The sequence below is a fragment of the Pygoscelis adeliae genome, unplaced genomic scaffold (assembly GCF_000699105.1).
Source record: "Pygoscelis adeliae isolate BGI_AS28 unplaced genomic scaffold, ASM69910v1 Scaffold75, whole genome shotgun sequence".
Lineage (NCBI taxonomy): Eukaryota > Metazoa > Chordata > Aves > Sphenisciformes > Spheniscidae > Pygoscelis > Pygoscelis adeliae.
This window is the reverse complement of record NW_008824772.1, coordinates 1,063,626-1,086,983: the sequence shown is the minus strand read 5'-3', so window position 1 is coordinate 1,086,983 and position 23,358 is coordinate 1,063,626.

The window sequence follows — 23,358 nt, the reverse complement described above, 5'->3', positions numbered from 1 at the left end:
GATGCCTTCAGGACTGCGGGTGGGATGAAGGGTTGGGAGTGATGCGGGGACAACACTGGGGCCATGTCAGGGCACCCACCAAAGATGCAAGGAGCGGTTCTGAAGCCAAATTGGCCAAGTCACATCTGCCCAGGATTTGGCCCTACACAGCTAAATAGAGATTAAATTGCTTGACAGATAAAAACAAGCCTAGGTAGAGTCTGGTTAACGTGGAAGATGTGGTGCTTCACTTTAAAGTTGGGGGGGGGAGAGGAGGAGAAAGTCTTTTATCTGCATTTCTTAATAGGCAAGACAAGTATGAAAAGCCAAACGGAGCTCATCCCATGTGGTGCCAGCCATCAGGACATCAGAGTTTGAAAGTGAACATCACACAAGAGAAAGGGCAGGAGGACCCGCTGACGAAAAGCGCAGCTTTCCCCCGAGACCTTTCCCTCCCGCCACATCTCATCGTATTGCTTCTTCCACGATCTCTGGGTCTGAGGGTGAGAAGGCCATTCATGGATGGGGACGAGGGAAGTGATGAACACCTTTTTATGGCAGCTTTTCCACTTTTAGCAAATGAAGATAAACCCAAGTGTATGTTTCTTGGAGGCGGTTGCAATGAAACACCAAAGCTGCTACTTTTGCACAGGGGTAGGAGCTGCTACCACAGGAGGGGACAAGTGATGGAGGTTGTTCCCTTTCCCTCTGTCCCTCCCAAATACTGAAAAAATATTGCAATCAGATGGGGAAATCATCTTAAGCAGGTTGTTCTGCCCCATAATAAAGTCTGTAGAGGCCTTTCCAATTACCAGGGGGTCTCTGTGTTGCACCGACCTTGCCTGCAATTCTCAGCAGCCCCAGAGGTACATGGAGACAGATGCTGTGGTGGGACCTGACCTGCTCCCGAATTCAGCCCTTCCCATCTCCCCCAAAACGTGCTCGTCCCATGGACCACTTACACAGCATCTCACGGGGAGCAGCTGCTACCCCAATCCCAGTGGGCAGCCAGTTTGGGGATGCCTGCGGGCTCCCTCACCACTCCAAAGGCAGCTCACATTAGGCACTGCCGAGCTCTCGGGTGACCAAACTAGGCTCTGAATTTTGTCCCAGATGACACAGAAACAGATTTATTCTTTTTCTTTCTCTCTTTTTTTTTTTTTTTGGGGGGGGGGGGGGAAGCATTGAGCAATACCCAAGCATGCGCAAATCAGGACTTTTGCAAGACACTGCCTCCCACCAACTTTCTGGGATGGAAACCGAGGATGCTGACATGTTTGGTCCCAATTTACTAGGCTTAGCAATGCTTTTAACCCTCCACCCCTGCCCGAGCTGCAGCCTGCTCAGCCTTTCACCCTGCCTCCCACCAAGGGCTCTCTGCAGATGCTGCTGCACGAAAATGCCAAAACAGGGGCCACACAAACAGGCTCTGGGGAGGTTGCCAGACACTGCTCTCCCCTTGCACAGCCCAAGAGGGACGAGGCGATGCCTGTCCAGGTTACTACATTAGTCTAAATCCATCCTTTCACTGCTCTAAAACGTTTGCTTAAGGCAGAGCCTTCTCTGGTGTCCAGGATCTCTTTCTCGCATTTTATGAGTTTTTTTCCTAATTATGGAATCTCTTTCAATCTAGATCTCCTTTGATCATTTCTGGTCCCAGAGAGAAGTCGTCTTGTCTGGATCAACTGAGAAAAGAAAGAGATGATTGGCAGAAGTGACCTGCCCGGGATGACTAAGAAAATATGCGGCAAAACAAAGATTTGAACACAAGCTTTGCACAGCCACAGCTTTAGAGAAACCGCAGGCCAGACCTTCCTCCCAGCTTGGGATCAATCACCACATCCTTCCAGGTAAACCACATTTCAAATGGGAACTAGAGGTGAGCAATCAGCACTTCTGCAGCTATTTTGCTCCCCTGGTACAGGCGGGACGAGAAAGGACCATTTCTGGTGCAATTTGAGCATCCAAAGGGAATTTCTGAGCCAGGACACGTTACTGGTGCAGGAGAAAGCCATCCTGGTTAACCAGCGCAGAGGCGACCCCACTCCGATTCAGCTGATGGATCACAAAGGGCTTCCTATAAAACTCGGTTAAATGAGATTTCTTCAGAAAAAGGCTATTTTCAGTGCCACTCTGATTATTTGCCCTCTGTTGTCTTCCATAAAGGATACTGTGAAGTTAATGATCCAGCCGTGGAATTTTAAATAGCTGCTTCATGACTAACAACATGTGCTCCGGATCAGCTCGAGCCTGTATTTACATATTTCCCATGATAAGTCAACATATGGTTCTTGTTTGTAACGTGGAGTTACTCTCTTCATATTATTTCCATTTTTTTTCCCCCCTTTTCACAATTATAGGGGAAAAACCTCTTCTCATAATTATTGTTAGAAAAAGCACTGTACAAATACGAAGCTATTAGGGTAACTAGAAGCCTGCTAATTGCTTTATTTTGATTCCCACTCAATCCTGAGCTGGTTTGTCATGCAGGGACTTGGGGCTGCGTTCATGAGCGCCGTTGGATGCACAAGGTCAGCTCTCTCCCCATCACGCCACAGGACGGGGTTTCACAACCCTCCTTGACAGCTTGGCAATGTCACTCTTTGGGAAACTCGCGCTAATGGTTTGAATTTCTTCCCTTTTGAATTTGCAGTTTTAAGTATGTAGATAATTTGTACAATTGTTGGGGCTTTTTTTTTTTTCCCCTCTTCCCCCTCTATTTCCCTTCCCACATCAAAGCATCAGTTAATGGCTGGATATAAACATCCTAACTGCTCTCATGGCATGGCTGGAATCACAGGAATTGGCGTTTTCCAAACTCCCGTGTTGTTTTCCCTGTGCTCCGCTCCCCGGACTCCCCTCTAACGATTCAAGTCCTGAGGCTTCAGCTATTTCCTTTGGGAGATTAGTCCACATGGAAATGGGCTCTAACCATGAAGAATTTTTTCCTTCAACCCAGTCACAAAGATCGTTTCCTTTATTTAATCTTATTACTCCCACTTGAACCAGGCTAAATAATTCCCATCCTCCCTGGGTATTTACACCCCTTTCATACTTGCAGACAGATACCGTATCCCACTCTTAGTCATCATTTTGCCAAGCTAAACATATGTAACTCTTTTAATCCTTCCTCATAAATCAGTCCAGCCCTTTAATCGTTTTTATTGCTCTTCTCTGAATCCCGTCCAATTTGTTGACATTGTTCTGCTCTTTAGGTGCTCAGAGGATGGATATTCCAGGTGAAATTTCACTGGTCACACGTTACAAGGTTCATTAACACAGCCTTCCTCTCTGATTACCTGCACGCAGTTCGCAGGACCGAGGATTGATGCTGCAACCTCTACTGACAGGAAAAAGGGCCCACTGATATCACTCAAGCTAATGAACGAGTGATCCCGGGATCAAGCCCCCGTAAACCTCAGTTATAACCTGTTTGAGGAGGTTTAGTGCTCGTTTCATCCCACGGAGGTCACACATGTGACACGACTGTTGGAGGGTGATCCTGCAGACGGGGCTGCGTTAGGGGATGGATTTTGCTCAGCAATATTTGATGCTCCAGAGAGGCCAGGCAAGAATTTGCCGCCTCCCCCTTTGAAAACCCTCCTAAACCCTACTGGTGGTAGGCCTGGGTGGTGCCAGCGTGTGCAGGGTCAGCCCCATCCCATCCACCGGCAAGTCCTGCACATCTCGCACGATGATGCTGCCATGGAGCTGGCAAGGGCAAACGTGCAACCACGTTACAGCTCACAGCTGCAAGCAGGGCACTGAGAAATAACCAGTATTCCCATAAAAACACACTGTAAACTCAATGCAACAAAGCAAAGCATGCACTCGTGCCTGTGCCACGTACTGAGAGCTGAGGGGCCCATCTGCCTAAATCAGGGAGCGACTGTGGCATTTTGGGGCCAAATAAAAGGAGTGATGAGCCCCGCACGGCTTTGGAGTGAACCAGGGGAGATGTTGGGCTGACACGTGGGTCACTCCAGATTCACACTGGTTTAACTGGCATTTAGTAATTAGTCGGTTCAAAGCACGAGTCTCCTCTGGAAGGAAGTATTAGTGCAGCTCAAACCCCTCTGAGATCCATACGGTGTTTAATGTTATTTATAGGTTACTTGTATTCCATTAACAGCGACTTTGGGGTTTGGCACAGGACATCACTTGTGGGGCAGAGGCTTCCCTTGGGTGAGGGGAGGCAGCCCGAGAGCCTCCGCTTTTTTCCTCTTCCCCAGCCACGCAGCCGGCATCCCCGCTCTCCTCTCCTGCTGATCCCCAGCAGTGGCTCCTGGTGAGGCCGGTTGGGGATGGCTTTGTCCCCCTTCCACCCTGCAGACCTCACTGGCGCAGAGCGGCGGGTGCCTGCTCCCCAGCTGCGATTGCCCCAATGCCAGCCTCATACACTCATCACCCTCGGGGTGTTTTGTGTCTCTTCCCCCCAAAACCTGCTTGCACGGGGTAGGAAAGGGCTTGTGCAGAGAAGGGGCAAAGCACCCCCCACCCCAGCGGTCCCCGGGCAGAGCCTTGCTCGGTGCTCAGCCCTTAACAGCCAGCGCATCCGAAGGCGAACCCGGCCGATGCTCCTTTTACGGAGGGTTGGGGACATGCTGAAAGGAGTTGGTGCCTCTGTGTGAAACAGGGAACAGGGGAAAATCAGTTCACCGCTGGTGGCTCAGAGACGCTGCTTTTTTAAAAAAGTCCACGCTAGCTTTGGCACCAAAACCTAATTTGCTGATTAAACCTTTGCAAGGGCTCAGGCAGAGGCGCATCATTGGGAAGCCCCATCCCTCTGACACGCTGTCGGGAGATGCGATCCTGCCTGGTTTATGGTCCTGTTGCTTTTCACCCCCCTGATGAGGGCCCGCACCCAAGGTTCTTCACGCTACAAAGCCCCAAGGCTTTCTGCTGTAAAGTTAGCCGCCTTCAGTATCAGGTTAATTCTCTTTGGTTCTCAACGATGCCACCATTCATAACAAACAGTCCATGATAATAAATACCTCGGTGAGATCAAAAGATCCCTAAACAGCCTTAATAAAAAAAAAAAAAAAAATCAGGGTAGTGCAATTTGGTTCTGTTCTTCACCACTTTTCTTCTCTCCTCTTTGCAGAAGGTGACGGCTACGTAACTTTTACATTTCAAAGATCCACATCTCATTGTATGTAGAGAGGCAGGCTGAGTGCTTTGTGTTTTCCATAGTTTTGTCCAGCGGTTGTCCCGCTAACCAGCCTCCTGCCAACGGAAAGGGATTTCTCCCTTCGCCTGCTGACAGCATTTTCACTTTGAAAGCGGGAGTTGACTGCTTCTTAATTAGTGCTGCCATGAGCTGGTCACTAAGGGTTGGGAGTCTCGTGAAGGAGCGCAGCTATTCACTCCTGCTTGCGGCTGGCACATCCTGGGGACGCGAATCCAGCTCAGGCTCAGCTGCCACTGCCGGCAGCTCCTGGGGATTCTCCTAATGGCCCAATTTATACCATGAAACACGTCTCAGAAGCCTTGCAAATAAACGCAGTGCACTTTATAAAAAGCACAGAGATTGATATGTTATAAAAGAGAGTTTCCTTTCAGACCCCAGGTATCCTGAGGTGCTTTACAAAATAATGTTAGGGGCCTGCCAGTGCGGATTTTGCTGTTGCGATTCTGCTCGCGAAGCCGCTCGCCCAAATACTGCTCAACCACACGCACACAAACAAAATCATTAAACTCTGAAGAATATATGCCACCTATTTAGAGAGGAACATGTGAAATTATTCCTATCACTAGTATTTGTGTTTATTACAAAAGCACCTAAGAACAGTCCCAGGCCAGGCGGTGCACTGCAGTGTGTGCTACACAAACCGGAGCGAATGATGGGACCATAAAATGACAGCAGTGTCACCTCCAGCCCCACGCTCCATCACTGTCCTGTTTCACCCGTAAAGTACAATAAAAGCAGTTCCACCAGCCAGAGCACCTTTCACAACCAGACAAGTGGATGCGCATAACGCTTCATAAAATTCCCACTTTTTTTTTTTTGCTTAAACAATATTTTATCTTGGAAGTATTAGCAGCAAAATAAAGATGGAGACTTTTTGACCAGACTACATTGCAGTCAGCATCTCTCCATCTCCCATAGTGCAGATTCTCATCTGACTGCTGGGCTTACAAACATGCTTATTTTCCTTTGTGTGTTGGTTTGAATCCACACAAAATACAGGATAAATTTCCTTTGAAGAAAGTGGGAAAGCAGTATGGCAGCAAGCCTAGGTGGGTATTGAGTTACTTTCTGTAATTCATATTTTCTCTAATGAGAGGCTTGCAAGAAAGATACTCCTCTGGTCGCTCTTCAAGTCGGACAGGTATAACAACAAGAACACCAGACAGGTATACGTCATCGAGCGATGGCTTTGAACCAGCTCCCAGGATACGAGCACTCATGAACTTTAAAGGTATTTAGATCCAAATCTGGATCTGTGCTTTGTGGTTGACCATTTATCCCACTCCCCCACCACATTATGTATACGGGTTTTTTTTTCTTTTCAACAACGGCCCAGATCAAAACATGAGATGTTAACAACTTTCGACTTCAAGGCAATTGTTGGCATCTCAGCTTTCTGACTTACATTGGTAAAAATGAGAGGACTTACACAAATGTGCCTAGCATATGACTTGCAGCATTTTCCTGAAAATATTACTCCATTTTGCAGATTAGCCCAGCTCAAAACAGTTAGAAAATAAAACACAGGAATACAGTAGGAACACATGTAGTAGATGCAATAGCTTGCGGGATTCCTGTGCCAGAGCACTTTATCAAATCCTTTTTTTTTTTTTTTTCTGCTAGGATCGTGCTGATCTTCCTAGTAACTTCCTAGTGCTTGTGACTACCTCCAATATGAGACTGGAGACGAGACAAGGATCCTGAACAAATACAGGATTCCCTGACATTAGCTTGATACCTTCCTGGGAAAATCAGAATTTTGATGAATTTATCAAGAGTTTTTCAGGCCAGGAGGGAGGGTAATAAAGATACAGAGTTCATGCCAAAGCAGCTCCCCGAATACAGTCCAATAACTTGTAGATCTCAGATAAGAACAATTCTTTTAATCTTTTAACGGCATTTCAAACTTATTACTCTACAGAGTGACTGCAGATACTTTGGGTAGGTTCTGCCTGCGTAGCTACACCTGCCTGCGCTAGCCATGTCACGGGTTTCTGCTCCTTGGCTGAATAAGCTTGCCAATGTCCCGCCCTGAACATTTCTATGAATTAAAACAATTAGTTCCCATGAATTCATCGTGGATGCAACTTTGAAGTTCTCCTTTTGTGAGTATCAGGGTCATTAAGAGTCATTTGTTGCAGCGACTGCGGGAAAGGAGTTGGGATTCGGAGGGGCAAGGACAGCCAAGGAATCAAGGTGTAATTTGTAAACCTGATAATCGGCTTAGAAGAAAGTGTCCCACAGGATTTCGTGACATCACTTGTGATGTTTTCACAATGGGTATGTATTACAAGAGCGGACAATGGATCTCTAAAATCTTTTAGGTCTTTTATCTCTACAATTACATTTTCAATAGGCTTTAAAAATACAAGGCCTTTCATTAATTTTCTCTCTCAGTGAGAGAAGCACCCATGAAACTACAAGCTAAATTTGGCCCTTGAGCTAAATGTGGTGGCTTTCACAACCTGGAAAGCCTAGGCTGTGCTAACAGGGGAAAAAAAATTCTTGGAAGAGGAACTTTTCCTTCTTTTGAAGTCAGAATGGATTTGCAAGGGTCTTATGTGATGAGGGGACAGTTTTAAGTAGAGGGGATACGTGTATAATTTTAACCATGTAAATAGTCCTTAGCAGCCTGGGAATCTTCAGAGTTTTCAAGGCTTTAAGAAGTTGGCACTGCATACTTGTTAAAATCAGTTTAACCACTTGCCAAGAGGTTTAAAGAAAGAGGACACCTATTTTGCATGAATAGTAATATTACTCTGATGAATTTAGTTATACTAATGGGAGAGCTTAAAGAAGATGTTCCTGCCCATGTTGGATTTTTTTAAGGCAAATAATAAGGTTCTGGAGGGTGTAACCTAAAATAGACATTTCATAAAAGATTCATCCTTGAACAAAAATGTCATGAAAGCATGAAATGAAAAATAGACAACAATCAGAATTCCTCTTGAAGTGCTTTGTAGTAATTATTTTTTAAAAATCCTCACAAAAGACTCTTTTCAATTGCAGAATAGCAAGTGAGGTCTGTATGGTTCAAGGCCAAATAATTTCTGCAATGGAAAAAACAGTTTCAGTTCTTCGGTAAGGTATTTTAAATGGGCACAAGCTTCAGTTATTGCTTTCTTTTCCCCAGCTTCTGTAGGACATGAATTGCCCACAGATAAACCCCCTGCTCCGCAAAGTGATGACCAACATCATTTGCAGCTCTAATCTCCTTGATTCCACAGTGACACCAAGTATCACAGCCTTCAGGTAAGGATCAGGGGGCTTGTGGCACCACATACGGGGCTGGAGACCCTTCTTTGCCAGTCCCCAGCTGGTCCAGTCATACTGGTGGATGGAGCCTGCTCCTGGGCGACTTAGAGTAGGCCAGGTTGGGAAGGTTGGACCCTTTCCTCTCTCCTGCTTCCTTTGTGCCCCACAGACCCCACAACCAGCTCTTTGCTCTTCCAGCACATTGCTGGAGGGTGAGAGGGGGCTGCAGAGCAGGGGAAGTGCTCCACTTCCAGCCCTTGTGCTCCTCGGTGCTGCAAGGAGGCCGTGAAAGCAGCATCTCCCCAGCTCTGGAGAGGGGCGTCATGGAGAGAAAGATGGGACCAGCCCAGGTGCTTAAGAACCAGGCACAGACAGCTGGGTACAAGGACAGTGTCTAGCCATCGCTATCAGATGAGCATCTAATGACAGCACTACTGATACCACCTTTAGATATCACCTTAAATGACTGCCATAGAAGAAGCGCATCACCACCATCATGGTGACAGGTCTGCTCTGGATGAAGGTATTTTCCTATGATGGTTTTGCACCTTCAAGTCATTCAAATCATACAGTCTGGAAAGCATCAGCAACTGGAAAACCAGCCAGGATTCGTCCCATAGCAAAGCAATACTGCTGATCCATACCACCATGAGGCAGGTACGCACCACTTTCCTATCTCAGGTCTTAGTGGTGACCCAAGTGGAAGCTGGTGGGAGCGATACACGTACGAGATAGCCTTCAAGTATCTCCAAAAACCCAACTGCCAGCTGAGCCTACTGCACTTGCCCTTGGAAACAGGCCCGTTCCTGCCTGTTTGGGTTTTTTTGTAGTGATGCCCAAGAAGCACACATGGCTGGGAATCAGTCAGCAGCCCGCTGGCACGTTGGTGAGCGCTCACTGTGCCTCGACACGCAGGGTCCTGCTTGCCAGGGAATGACAGCAAAGGGCAGAGCGAGCCAGGCTTGGCTGCCGACATCTCCCACCCATCCTTCCCTATCACCCAGGGCTATTTCACACTGTCTGAGCTCACCACGCTTTCATCTCTTTATTTTCCCTTCTCGTGTCTCGTGCAGGAAAAGGCATTTCCCGAGCTGCCAAAACCCAGCCTTGCTCCGCCAGCGGGTGCTGGATGAGACCTCTGCACCGCAGGGAGCGAGCACGGACCTCGGGTGCAGCTGCACTTTCCCAGCTCCTCAGCAGGGAAGAGCCGCTTGCGCATCCACGGCACGACCGGTTCCCATCCCGGAGCACGTCCATGCCTCCGCTGAGCACCGAGATGTGCCAGCCGCCGGCAAGTGGCCGTTCCCCTCTGTTTGGGGGGGTCGCTCAGCAGTGCAGGATTGGTCCCTGGGGAGAAGAGGAGCGGGCAGGGCAAGACAAAGGGTTGACGCTGCTTATTGTATGTACAAATGTTGGTGTTTTTTAATGTATGCAGCTTCGCTCCAAGACTACACTGTGCCTGCCTCGCCCAGAGGAGCCAGACTTAACTCCCCGGCATCCCCGAAACACGGGGGACAGGGGCGTCATTCTTTGCTCAAACAATAGCGACTTGTTCACGGCTCGAAACCAGGCTGGTAAAACTCTGAATTTTCAAGTGTGTTTGAGTTGGGGCTTAGCTAAACAAAATTCGTTTTCTAAGGCAGGCCGAGGGATTCTCACAAGCAGTACGCCTCTATGGCCCCAACTCAGACCTGCTCCCCACCACCCTTTCCCCCAGCATCCTTTCCCCTCTCTCTTCTTGTTTATGTTGTTCGCCCCTTTGGCAATTCTAATTTTGCACTGAAAAATCCTCCTGGTCCTTCTTAAACCTAGGCCTGACCCGCGTTCAAGACTGCAGTGTTTGAAGCAGAACCTATTCCCCGCCAGAAGATTTTAATTTTAAGCTAACTGCTGCACTTTGTTTCCAAATGTTTTATTTAAAATTGCTTCAATGTGTAGCTTTCTGAAAAATTATTTTCCTTTTTCTGAGGCTTTTCTGGCTTTGGATTTTTCCCTTCCGATTTTTAGGACTTTTTCTTCTTTCCTGAGGAAATACTACCCCCCGAACCAGCTCTCCTGCAAACTGCCTCTGGACTTTCCCGCAGATGCGTAACCTCTCCGTGCCTCAGTTTACATAGGTGTAAAAACCCAGGGAACATCATTTCCCTGCCTCAAAGAAGCACGGTGAAACTCACTTAAACTAACTAATGCCTACAAAGGGATCCTGTATCCTCAGGGGAAAAAGCCATATGGAAAACGCGCTTCTAAGAGAGCGCTATAAGCGCTTCAAGATGAAGCTATAACAACAGGAGGTCACAGGGACTTGGCAGCGCTCCTCCTCCTCCAGCACCAGCACCCTCTATGCTTCTGTTTCCCCCCAGGGGACTTGTTCAGAGCCTGCGGAGGGAGAGCACTGAGGGGAGCGGGGTGCCCGCTCTCATCCCCCCGGGATGCTCTCTGGCAGGGGACGTGGGACCAAGCAGCAGTGGCAGCACCTGCGTGCAAGGAGGTCTGCGCTTGGCGTCGGCGGAACTCCTGGGCTGGTGCTGGAGGGCACAAACAGGTCGCGCAGCAAACGCCAGGTCTCCGCTTCCTCCAAAGCCCCTTCAAAGACCTTGGAAATGAATGAAATGCAGCACTCCTGTGATATGACAGCAAGAGGAGAAGCGCTTACGATCAAGGAGGAGCAAGAGCCGGTGAAAGCAGCAAGGTTCTCAGCCTGGGTTTAACACAGCTCCTGTCCTGAGGTGGCGAGGGGAACTGAGACGGTGCAAGTCCTGGAGAGGGATTGGGGACCGTGCTGGAGGCTGAACCCCGCGAGCCTCCAGGAAGGCCCCCACCCTGCCGCTGCCGGCGGGCAGGGCCATGCTGCGTGGTACAAGCCTTGCCTGGGGGCTGTACCGCACCCGTACCCCAGTGCACCTGAGCACCCATGGGGAGCCACGGCACCACCGCCGGCCCCAGGGCAGAGCGGCTGTGCTGTCACCAGTGCCTCAGTCTGCACCGAGCACCACGGCGGGGGACAGTCTGACACAGAACGAGCCGGGGTGCAGCCCGGGGCCGTACACACGTACGCTGTTGGGTGTTTAAGGGTTTGTTGCAATGGGTTTTTGGAGAAGCCTGCTTGTGCCTCGCTCCGTGGCACTCTGATCTGTTGGGTACCGCTGCCCTCCTCCTCCTCCTGATGCATCAGGTAACTCTTCCCAGGGGAAGTTAACTATGTTAATATGTATGAACACAACCCAAAAGCAAAAAAAAAAGTTACATTTTCTGAGAGACAACATACCTGCCACTCTCTCTAAGCAAACTTATGCTGCCTACATGATAAACACAAGCCCATGACTCTTTGCAAGTACAAGTAAATGCATATTTCATTACAATGACATTCCAGCCACCTATGACAAAAATAATTAATGACTGCCTAATGGCCCCAACAGGGTTTTTTTATTGAAGCATATGAATAGATTAAACTTTATTCCCAGTGAAAAGGAAAAGCTATAGGTCATTTTGAGCTGGAACAAATAGATATTATATTATTCACTGCTACGTATTTATCTAAGTCAGTAATTTCTGAATGACCGAAATAACCTTAACAAGTGCCGTATTTTTCCTCAGTGTTTCCAGAAACACTGTTCTACATTCGTCAGGCAGAAGAAAATGCTATTTTTGGTTTAAAACAGTTTCACAAGATGCCAGTGGAAAAGGAAGCTAAAACAACCCCAGGTGACAGGAGCTGTCTGTGGCCATCACCATGCAGCAGCTATCAGCATCCACCAGTACCTGCAGTAACCCCATTCCTGAACAGCCAGATCCGTGGCAAGAGTGGCTGGGATGCCACGGGATGAAGAAAATGTTGTTGCAGATGCAAGACACCATATTTACAGTTGGACGGGAATATTGCATGTGCTGCACGTAGTATTGCATTCCTCTCTCAAAGGAGATCATTGCCGAGAGAGAGGCTGTGCCATGGCGGCTAAAGTCCATGGCTGTAAGCGCATTTTTTTGGCACCGTTAAGCCAGCAGTGGTGCATGCCACCTTTGGGCAAAGCTCAGCCGTCTGCCCCATGCAAGCCCAGGACACCACTGAGGAGCACGTTCCAGCTAGTGGCACATCCTGAGCCATCTGCTTGCAAACTCGCGCAGCTTCGACGCTGCTGAGCTCACCCGTGGTTCGGAAGGACTCGCTCAGTGCTCCCCGGCAAGCATCGTGCTGCCTGCCTGCAGGGCCAGAGCCAACACGAGCATCATCGGCATCAAGGAACTGCCCGTTCCTCACCAATTCAGTGCTGCCTAGAACTAGGATTAGAGATAAAAACCAAAACACTGCACAAGCAGTTAGAGACTGACCAAAATGAGCGCAGGAATAGGAGCAGCCCTGTGTCCAGGCACCCCTCGTGCTTTCCTCCCCCTCCAAGCCAAGTGCCCACCATGAACCAGTAATGATGCTAGCCAGCAAAGCCAAACAGTGCAAGCTGTTGAAGGAGGAGCAGCAGGACCACTGCCACCTCTAAGCACTAGGAAACCATTGCCATGCAAAAAGGATTGCTTTGTAAAAAGCTTGAAGGAGTTCAGTTTGTTTCCTGGGTTCAGAAACCTCAGGTTTCCCATGCTGGAGCTTTACTCTGCCACAGCACCCTCCATTCAACACTTCCCACTGTCCTCAACTGACAGCAAAACCCTTAGAGCCACTGGCCTCCCTCGCTGGCTTTTCAGGAGGAGCACCAACAAGAGTTCTCCCACGTCCCTTGGACACTAGTGTTTTCTTTCTTAATTTTTCAGTCCATCTCATGTGGTTTAAGCAAAAGCTGGGCCAGCCGCATGGAAGAGTTCAAGAAATCCCTGCGTCTCTGTGCCAGGCGAGCGTGTCCCTGGTGATTGGGGATCAGAGGTAATTAGAAATATCTGAGGTGCACTAGTTATTGTTATGTGCTGCAGGTTTATTGCCAAGCGTTGCTACAATATTTATGGAGTAGTTTGCATTCCTGTGCTAGACTGACACATTTTGAGAAGTCATAAACAAATCATCTTTTCAAGTGGAATTTAAAGCTGTCTTGCAGCATTGTGTTCTCTAACAGCCCCATCGCTTTTAAGGCAGAAACATTCAAAGTTCAAGTCCTGCAAGTGCATTTGGTACTCTGTTACTACCATTAGCAGCGGTGTTACTCAGCTGGAGAAGAGGTCTAGATCCCATCTCACCGCCGGTACCACATCCATCCAGCCTTTTCACAACCTCTGGTTTTAAACTAGGCTGTATTTCTCCTGACTGGCTGTATTTGGGAAGGTGTTTCAGGACTTTACTTCCCCGAAGGCTACAAACACATTCTACATTTCATCCTACATTTGCAAAGTGAATTTGTGCGTTTTCCCTACCAATTTCTGGAGCATTTCAAGGCAAAGACAGCCAGTGCACGAATGCCTGGGATGAGCTGTGCTCTCCGAGCACATCCTAACCTCTCCCTATCGATTTTCACGCTGCCTGCTCTTTCACTGTGCATTTTCCTCAATTTACTGCTCTGCCCCCAATTCCACTCTTCCCTTCGGTTCCTACTAAGCAGGATGGAGACCTGGTGATGCTTTGCTAATTTTCAGCTGGCTCCGAAACTGGACATAAGAAACACACGTACGGGTTCAAGCACTACTGAGCAATCTCAGCGCTTAGCTCCAAATACAAGATGAGTTTCACTGGAAAGTTAAAGCTAGCAAGCAGCTCTTAAAAGGCATTAAAAAAGTAAAATACAAACTTCAAACAGTCACCATGGGGATAAAATTTTCAAGTGACAGTTTAAACTGTCAAACGTTAACATCTGACAATATTTATTGCCTTCCATGGGTGACGTGCTGAAGGTAGCCAATCACACTAATGGCCGTCCTGTTATTAAACATGGATTTCATGGTCATTAACTTGAGTTCAGCAAGTCACAGATTACTTTATTAGGCATGACTTTGATAATCACCATTTTAATTGCACAAGCTGTCCTCTATGCCCACCCTGAACGCAAGCTATTTTTAAGATGAAGCAACATTATCCTTTCTATTGGGCAGCTCAGCGTGCCATCACACAGGGCACTTTGCCAGCAAAAGAGACTAATAAAATAGTTCAGGGTAAAAGCTTACTCATTTTTGTGCTGCTGTAAGGTACACGGCACATCTGATAAGGCAGAAGCAAGACCACAAGAACCATGTTCTGCTCAAGGTTTTCATAAAAGAGTAACGGAGAAAGGAGGGGAGACGGGGCTCAGTCGACAGACTGGATCAGGCTCATGGCCATCAAGTCCACCAGCCGGTCAACAACAGAGAACATACCTGTCTGCTTCAAAAAAATACAGAAAAAAAGACTTTTACAAGCAATCGTGTAGCAAGTGGCTGTGCCGAGCCTACAGAGGTAGCGCAAGCAGGTTGCACCAGGAGCAAACACCACGCCGACATTGCTAAACCATAAACTGTCCTGCTGCAAATCCCCCGCTCCTTACACCATTACAGACCCCCAGGCTGCTGTGTCCAAGATGGGCAAATCAACCCTCTTGGCCGGGTCTGACAGGAGAGAAGTGATCCTCTTTCAAAGAGAACGTGGTTTAAAACTAAAACTGAAGTGAGAGCTATGCTAGTCATGCACTTGGCCACCAGCTTTGGAGCTGGCCTAGGCTTCAAGTGCAAAGCATCGTCTCCCTGCGTGTTATCATCACTAACAGAGCACAACTGTTCCTATCGCCCAGCCTCTCCGGGTGAGAGGTTCCCTCCCCATTGCCCGATCAGCTCTCCGAACACCAACCCTTACAGACCTGGATTTCCATGCAAATAGGTGACCTGTAGCAAAAGACACCCCCCAGCACTCTGCCCTCATTCTTTGTCTGCGCTGGAGATAGTGTGACTTGTTTCGGATATCAAAATTACAAAACCAAAAAAATCCACCCCCAAACCCAAAATTTAAACAAACAAACAAAACACCCCCAAACAAAACAGACAAAAATAGTTCTGAAAGTTCATCTTTTTCCTACTTCACTGTGACCAACGCAGAATATGATTTTTGTGAAACTTCAAATTCTGAAGTGTAAGAAAAAGTGGATAAATATCCACCAAACTGAATTCCTTACCAAGCTAGGCTGTATGACCGGCATGGACAAATTCATTTCTGCATGAACTGCGTTAAAGCATATTCACATCCTCAGGGCATGCAAATGTGAGGTTACCACGCTGCAGCTGACACAAGCCTTGATATAATCCTCAGCTCTCAAAAAAAAAAAAATCTCCCAACAACTAAAGCACAGCCTTCCCGGGTCAACAGATCTTTCCACAGGCACAGGAACTCTTCATGGATATACTACAGGACCGCAGCCTTAGATCTCCCGTTCTATCACAGATGTATCGCTTCTGCATTTTATATAGACCCTTCCTGATAACTTTTATTGCACAGTTTAAGAACATAATATAGCATGTGATAAATAAATATGTTTGCTCTGCACACATGAATGGCTTTAACTTGCAGCTTATACTTAGTAATGAATGTGAAAGTATGTGTTAATAAAAAATTAAATCACCGTAGTGTGGTGTCAGGATACATACTTTTGTAACCTAGTGCTGTTAAGTTTTCATGTCATGTGAACTGTAATATACAGTAGCAATGAACAGACATTCCTCTTCCCTTTGGATTGTACAGATGTTTTGTGCTCCCAGAGAATATTCTAAAGAGAGACATACACTCTTAGTATGTATCTATTATAACATTATTAGCCACACTCCTAATTAATCCTTAGGAATTCCAGGCATTTTTCATTTACTTCTTAGCAAAGGAAAGGAAAAAAAAAGATGCCTTAACAACTATTTGCGTCGTAGAGTTCATAAATGAGCCCATCACCCTATACCAGAACTGCTATAATTTTATTGGAATGAAAACCATTCTCTTTGATCTCCTCCAGTTCTTAAATCCAGCAGTTGTGTATTCAAACATCAATGGAAATGTGGTTTCAAGCTTCCTCTTTCATTATCTTTCTCAAAGATAAAAAAGAGCAAAAGAAAAAAAAGTTCTGAGCTTTAGAGATGAGGCAATATTTTTACAGTAATTTCTTTATCTGATTTCATCCTGTTTACAGAAGCTGCTGTTTGGAAGACTTCCCCCCCCCCCCCCCCCTCTTGCAGGTCTACCCCCCCCATTTTCGAGATGGCTTTTCTTTAAATAAACGTATATTAAAAAATAGAACAGAAAACAGAGTCAGCTTCCTGCTTGCTCTTTACTGTAAAGGAGATAAGGTTGCTAAATGTTATGCTATCTGACTTTGGTTCAGTGCGTGACCTACATGGATCAGGACGGAGATTAAACTTAACTCCTTTATCTTCAGCAAAGGGGGGGAGGAAAGAGTACCCAAACAAACTACTTATGTTCTGGCATGATAGAATTACAGTTCAACACAATAATTAACTATCTGACACATTCCTGCGAGGCTGCAGATGTCATTAATGTCTCCGAAATGCCCCCTCTCTGTTGTCATAACCCAGAGCTCTTCCCAGCAGCCAAAACAAGCACGTACTCTAAAGAGGGTCACGGTTAGCAAAATGCATTTCATCCCTTCTCAGCTGATTCGTACAGACCACAGGTGTGTTTTATGGTTCATATACCACTGATAGACAAATTTAGGAGCAAATTCCACTAAAACAAAACAGGTCCTTAATCTACCAAACCCGCAAAAGCATTTTAATCTCTTCCATCCAAGGCCCTGGACTCCAATCTCTCTGCTAGCTTCTTTACAGCTTTTGAAACGTACCTTGATCTCTCACCCCCAGACAACACAGCCCGTTTCGCTGACTGTTACGCATCCAGTGTCTCTGAACAAGCTAGGAGAAGGCATAGCTCTCTAGGTGGTTCCCAGGCTGCTCCTCCTGCACCCTATCAAGCCCACTGCAAGTAGATCCTAAAAATCTTGAATTAGTCTGCTGCAATACAAACTTCAAAAGGGCTGGCACTTTAGTTTTGATGAGTAGTAAAAACTACACGCACTTACGCATGCAACCCTCGTGCAAGAGGAAAACAGACTGACAATGCATCCCAAACCCAAGCAAACTCAAAGTCCAACCTGGGTTCACCATAGGGCCTCCTGGGTTTTGTAAGTGTACAGATCAAACTGTGGACACTGGCAGTGGTTTTTATTTTTGCATGAAAGCCACATGACATGCAGCAAGTTTAATGAAGTTTGCTCTTAGCGTTATTTCAAACCTCCAGGGCTGCTGTCACCCACGTGGATCAAAACAGCAGGATTTATTTGCATCAGCTCCCACTGGAAACAAAAAGCAGCAGCCATCAGCCCCAGCTTCTGCAACGTCCAGAAAAGCAACAAGTTCCCTGTACCTCCAATACCAAAAAGATGAGGATTACATCAAGAGCAGAACTCACTCTCCACCCCGGAGCACCAAAGTTCATTCAAAGAAAGAACAAATTTAGGATCTTACCTTCCAAAAATCCCTGCAGAGCTGCAAGACCAGCTTTTTCAGATGCCAGAGGAGTTTCCCTGCCAGGAGTCCCCAGCAACACTCCCTACCTGCCCAGCTGCGAGCATTTACCTTAATTAATGAACCCACAGGGAGCTGAGAGAAGCATGTCTGCCCCCCGCCCCTCCCAAGGTGTTAGCACAGGAACCTGGCTGCCCCTAGTCAGAAGGGGTTGATCAGTATTAAGAGGTCCATAAGAAAACTGGTTTTGCCCTGCTACCCGCTCTGTGCTGGAGTGGGGTGGGAAGAGTGGTTGTTCTCCTGCTACGCTGATGGGTGGCTCTTCCATTTTCTGATAAGCAGCTTTGATGAAGACTGAGGTCAATTTTATCACTTCCCAAAGCACTTTTCTCCCATCTTTAATGGCCTTCCTATGTTCCCCACCTCCCTTTGACCACGTAATAGTGCAACATCCCAAAAGTTTGACTAGGAAACCTAATGCCAGCTTAATCCTATAGACCATTCCTGGCTAAAAGTGCTGGAAGGAAGCAGCACTGCAAACGCAATGCTTGCCCCTCGTCAGGGGAGAGGAATTTCATCCTGGAATGCCATGAATGCTGTCACAGCCAGAAACCGAGCTGCTTCCAGAAGATGCTCTTTAGTACGAGGGGAGATGCTGCAGCGGCAGCTTTCAGGCAGCTCTTCAGTTACGTTACGTTGGCCTCTGCATCGCCTGGTATTAGATCATTGTCCTTCTTGTTAGCACTGGAAAGTTTGTAGCTTTAGATTCCTACGGACAACCATCACAGCTTGACATTTTAGTGCTAAGGAATCAATTAGCTAGTGATGGGAAACCAGATTTTGGTATAAAAAAAAAAAAGAGGGACCAACACTCACTGATTAGCCCTATTGCTCCCACGTCTTTCTAAAGAAGTGTGGGAAGAAGAGCGGATTTAGGGGAATAGCCTGGATGGAGAGATGCTGTAATGAGCTAAAGCTGTCTTGGACTGAGGGATGGGAGGTTAAGAGGATGCCCAAGTCAAACTTCAGGGACTAGTTTGAGAGTTATATATGGAGTAGCGAACATGAATGACCCTGGTATTTGAAGACACCTGGTCTCGAAGCTGATTCAGTTTCTAAACTTTGTTATAAAGCTTCTTAAAAATTGAAGCATGAGGCATTTGGCAGGGGACAGCCAGAAGATGGTAGATTTTTCCAGCCTTGTGAAAAGAAAATCAGAAATACTTCCATGCTGCCACATGAACCATGTTGCTTGTCACACTGATAGATTGGGGATGTTGCATGAAATAAAATAGAAAACAATTAAACGGCACGTGACTCCGGGAGGGGGTAGGTTTACTTTGCAGGATTTGCAGCAACATTTTCTTTGGCTTCGATCCAGGCGGCTCAGCACCCCTTTGAGTCACTTAAACAAGCCCAACTTTGAAAGCAAAATTCTGTCAGAACTTCTGAGTCTCACCCAGCTTCACGTTCGCACCAGGGGAATGGTAAATCGCACGCGAGGTGGTGGCAAGGGCCACAAAACTTCTCTGAAGGTCTCTGCTCTTTTCACACACGTGAAAAAATTCATAGCAGTCTTCATGTGGTTTTTAAGCTTTGTGATGAAGATTCAGCCCAGCCCCGTACAATCTAATGCCAAGCTTTCTGGTCAGGGTTGTAATGGAGCAATAAAGCTCAGCTCCACCTTCAATTCTTTGCTAAGTTTAAAGGAGGTGGTCAGACCGGGGATTTCGTTCAGCACACTCTAGAAGAAGGGTGTAGGGGGATCTAATGTTGGGTCCAGATGTGCCCCCCTTTCCCTGATGCTGAGCAGCCGATGGATGATCCAGGGCTTGACTTCAGACTCACCAGTGATGGAAGTTTTGGTGCACAGATAATAAGCAACCTGGTGCATATTAAAAAACAGCTATAGGTTTGTTCCAGCAGATAGAAATGATTTGTCTATTTTATGGTGAGGTTTGCAAGTGTAGAGCAAACTTTTTGTTCTGTAAAGTTCAGAGCAAGCTGCTGGCTCACACTAATAACAATATTTGGGGCCTTGTGATTATTTTATTTAGAGCTTTTTGCAATTAACCTCGGCCCTAAAAGTCTTTCTGTTTTGAAGAGGTTATTTTCATATGGTGCAAGTTGAAAGGGGGCTGAGACAGCTATGCATATGTATTATAACCATATTTGAGCCATTTTTGTTCTTCATCTGTTTAATGTCATCTGCGCTGCCAAAGTAGCTAAGCTCCTTCAGGGCGAAACTGCGTAATGGGAACTGACTTTCCTGATTTACTGTCTCTGTATGCAGCTATGTAAGTGAGGCATTGCTGGATCGGTCTGAGCTCTTCTATCCTTATTACTCAATTACCGTTACTTTTACAACTGAATGTTAACCTTATGATAACCACTAACTGTTGTCAGTTGTTGCATGTACACAACAGCCTCTGTAGCTGTTTAGACAGAACTAAATTGGAATTTGGTTCTGATTTAAAATCCAGACTTGGATTTACCCACACTTCGGAAAGAGATATGAGGCCACAAGCAAAAGGTCTAATCTGGTAAGTAATTGGGGTGAGGAAGAGTTTGCATGGAGACAGGTCCTTCCTCGCTGCTGGACTTAAACCCTTTCCTGGGACATGGAGGCAGACGCCACTCTCATACTGCTGCTGCTCCAACCTAAAGTTTTCAAGTCTGGATCCCTTTCACACATATGTGATCAAGCTGTGAATGTGGAGTTAGCTCCAGCCTCCTGGAAAAGATGCATGGAGGGGGGTGTGGAGGGCAAGTTTGCATCATATGTTCTGCTTTAAACTTTTTCGCTTGTCAATTAATAAACAAATGTAAAAATCTGCCCCCAGAAGTGCCTATGCCCCAAAGTCGCAAGTGACGGACAACAAGAGGCTAGAGTTACAGGATGTTGGTGTCTTGAGACAGATGGGTCACTTCTTGCTGTCCTGCTTCATGAAGCCATCCAGGAACCTGCTTCATCCTGAAGCTGCTTGGGGGAAAAAAGTTCTGGAGCGGGAGAGGGGAAAGGTTAATTTTGCCCCCTGACCTGTGCAAAAGAGCTGCATTCACCCCCGACGGCACCACGAGCTCCTTCCTCATCGCCTCTGCACTCCCCTCCGCCTCCTTTGCTGCTAAGGGAGCATTGACAATACACTGTCGTACTTCAAAAACATGTAACAAAAATTCATTTCTTAGGTCCTTCTCATTTTCTTTCATGTTCCCTGAGTACATACAGACATTTAATGACCTAGAACTGTAATTGAAGCAATTACTTTAATACAGAGGCAAACACAGGTTCTAGCACCCTCCCAGAGAGGCTCTTAGTGCATTTGCTTAATGCTTTTAGTTACAGTTGTTAATATGACAGATTGATAAGATGTTTGACAGCTTCTGTTTAGGTTGGGATGTTCTGGTACTCAGCAAATGCTCCAGAGATGCTTGGAAGAAGCAGCCTGCACAGGAAGCAGTGTTACTGAGTCAAAACCGTATCCCAGGGCATTTTATGAAATTAAAATGATTTTTTCTTCTCTTTTCAATAGGGAGTTTTTCCTCCTTCACCTCCCAGCATGGATGTGGATGTATGAGCAATGAACAGCAATGGGAAAGGAAATGCAGAGAAACCACACAACGATTTACTGGGGCTTTAGCAAAATATTATCATTCTTAATGTTTGTCGGCATGTGACAATTTTCTTTGAACCAGGGATAGTTCAAATTCCTTCTTGCTTTGAAGACTTAATTTTCTCCCATAAAGATTATGGAGACTGTCTTGGATAATTTTAGGACTTAGGCACACTATTTGCTGAGCTCAGGCATGTTTTGCAGCATATATATTTTATTTGCCACCTGCCGGCTAGCGTCCACATTTTCCCAAAGTCTAGGGGTCATGGACAAATCCTGAGAAAAGCCATTTGCTATGGCCCACACCCTGTGTTGGATGCGCACGGCCTGAGCGCCCGGCACGCACGCAGGCACAGCTCAGCACCACTTGTTAAATAACATTTCCAGCATGGTGAAAGTCCCAGCCTTGCACACAGTGACACCTGCAAGTAACTTTGCAGAGGGCCACGTGCCAGACACGCGTGCCTGACAAGGTGTCTGTTTTGCTGATGATGCAGAACCCCTCCGAGCTCAGTGAGTCAGGGTTGGTAGGCAAGCGAGGTATGAACGTAAAGAAATGTCTCGGTTACTCTGAATACAGCTGGGCCAGGACTTCGCCCACTCTCTGGTTTGGCCAATGCAGCACGGCAAGAAACATTTGGAGGTGACATGAGAAATCACTATGCCACAGCCCTGGGCACAGTTACTAAGTAGAAGATGGGGATGAGGCGTAAAGAAAGCATGTCAGTGTGAAATATACAGCTCTTTGGTTAGGAGGGGAACACACTGAAAAGGACTAATAGATGAAACCCGAGGCAGACAAATTCAAAATAAAGCCTGTAGACATAGCAGTCATTGTAGAGTATTTCTGAATTACTGTTGTGCCTATGTTTGTGTCTGCAGATGGTTAAGTAGAAAGAGAATGTTGTCTTTACTCGCACACATTCCCTTGCCCTGAGTTAACTTCCTTGGGCAGAAGAGTGCCCAGAAATAAACTGTCATAACCACTGAGTTAAACTGCCAAGGGGTGGTGAAGTGTCCAGCTCCAATGTCTTCAATCAAGACCGGTTTCCTTCTTTGAAGATATGCTTTTGCCAAGCACAAGTTGTACCTCAGTCAGACACCAGTTATTGGACTTGATACGGATGAAATCTGATGGCCCATGAAATAAAGGTCAGCAGAAAAAAGATTATTGAATGGTTTCTTCTGGCTTCAAGTATATGAATCTGCAAACTGTTGGCAACTCGTACCCAGCGTCATGGTCTTTTTCATGGTATCCTTTGATAATGGGATTAGGAAGTACCAATATTGGTTCAAAAAAGCTGCTGAAAAGTCTCTGACATTTGGTCATTACCAGCCTTCAGTCACTATTGATTGGTGTCTGCACTGGAGTCGGTAATCCAGCGCAGGGAGGGATCCGCGGCAGCTGCAGATACATCGAAGATTGATACGGAGGCTGGCCAAAGGGATGCTGCTTGGCACTGCTCTCTCCGGTGCTCGTGATGGGAGCCTAATGCTCCCATGGGAGCCTAAAATACCCTACGCTGTGGGTATTTTAATAAGCTAGTCCTGGTTTTTGTTTTTTAGCAGATTATTCTGCCAAGCAGTTTGGCAGCATTCTCATTTCTCAAAACAGAGGAATCGCCATTTCTCTTCTCTTGAATCATTTACTATCGGAAGCAACCACCCTGCATGGAACAGCGTTCCTGGAGCATGAATATTTCATGGGACTGGTTTTGGGAAGATTACTTATGGTTGAGTTTTCATGGCCAGTAACTAGATTTTTTTGACTATCAGCACTTCTTTGGTAATTTAAAATTTACTTGCAAAGAAAAAGAAGCAAACTGAGGCTGTATGGGTACAACCAAGGTCTTGCGCTCTTACAAATACCACGATAAAAGTATATGGGTTCATAAGAACACT